Genomic DNA, 1,157 nt, shown 5'->3' on the forward strand with positions numbered 1-1,157 from the left:
GGTTGTTACATCATGAATACCACCATCTGTGGTGAGACTCAAGCATCAATGAATAAACATCTTCTACAGAACTCTTTTTTGCATAGTTGCTTTTGAGATGTGTACTACTGGAAACATGCTTTCATATGAAGATATCGTTTCTGAGACATTCTCATGAAAATGGTTGTAAGTCATCCATTCATTGAAAATAACCTTAATTAAGAACTATTTAATCAAATCAAATATAGATCATGGATCTCCTGGCACAGAATTAAGACATAAAAGGAATAGGCTTTCCCAGAGTGCCACCTAACATATGAATTAGGCAGCAAATTATGCAACTCCTCAAGGATTTTGGGATGTGCAGCTCAGGTGTGTCCTCATCCGGGCAATCATGTATGTAGATACACCACCCAGAGCCATTCTCTGTTCTGATATTTGCACCAGAAGGAATTTATCAACACCTTCAGAATAACTATTGTTATTGGAACCATAGCTTAAGTAAAATGAAGGATTTAAAACTACTCTTGATAGTTTATAAATAAGTCAAATACAACTCAAGATGATTAAGCAGCTCAAAAAAAATAGGATGAATTGTGCAGAAGGAATCACAGTTTCTAAGAAACACACAACTAAAAATACTTCTGAAAGTGCAGCCCTCATTGATTTTTAAGTAGCTTTATTTCTTCTTCAAAAATGCTGGAGAAAAAGTCAATTGGTTTTCTCTGTTTTATTTTACTTTGCAAAATAATGCTGATTTGAAAAAGTCATCCCATTTGGGTAAAGTTCTGTGAAATAATGATGTGTTATGGCTCCCAGCTAATGGTCGCAGTCTATTTGTAAATCAGATTTATTCTAGAAGTTGTTACATAAATATCAGCAAGGTAGATTTCTTTCATTTATTTTGCATAATTACATTCAAAGTGAATAGTTCTAGCACTCTAAGGCCAGCACAACAGCCTCCTGGAGAATGTCTTTATTTTCATAAAAACATGAGCACGTTGCAAAGACATGTTGAGGTAAGTCACAAATTATTCTGGTTATATATTTATCATAACAAACAAGAGTTAGGGAAAGCAACTTGGTATGGCTGGAAAAGCAAAACCATACTTGAGTAATGAAGGATATCCTGGGGCCGGGGAGATGACTCAGTGGAAGAAGCACTTCCCTGGCAAGCA

The sequence above is a fragment of the Octodon degus genome, unplaced genomic scaffold (assembly GCF_000260255.1).
Source record: "Octodon degus isolate 3935 unplaced genomic scaffold, OctDeg1.0 scaffold00085, whole genome shotgun sequence".
NCBI classification, from domain to species: Eukaryota; Metazoa; Chordata; class Mammalia; order Rodentia; family Octodontidae; genus Octodon; species Octodon degus.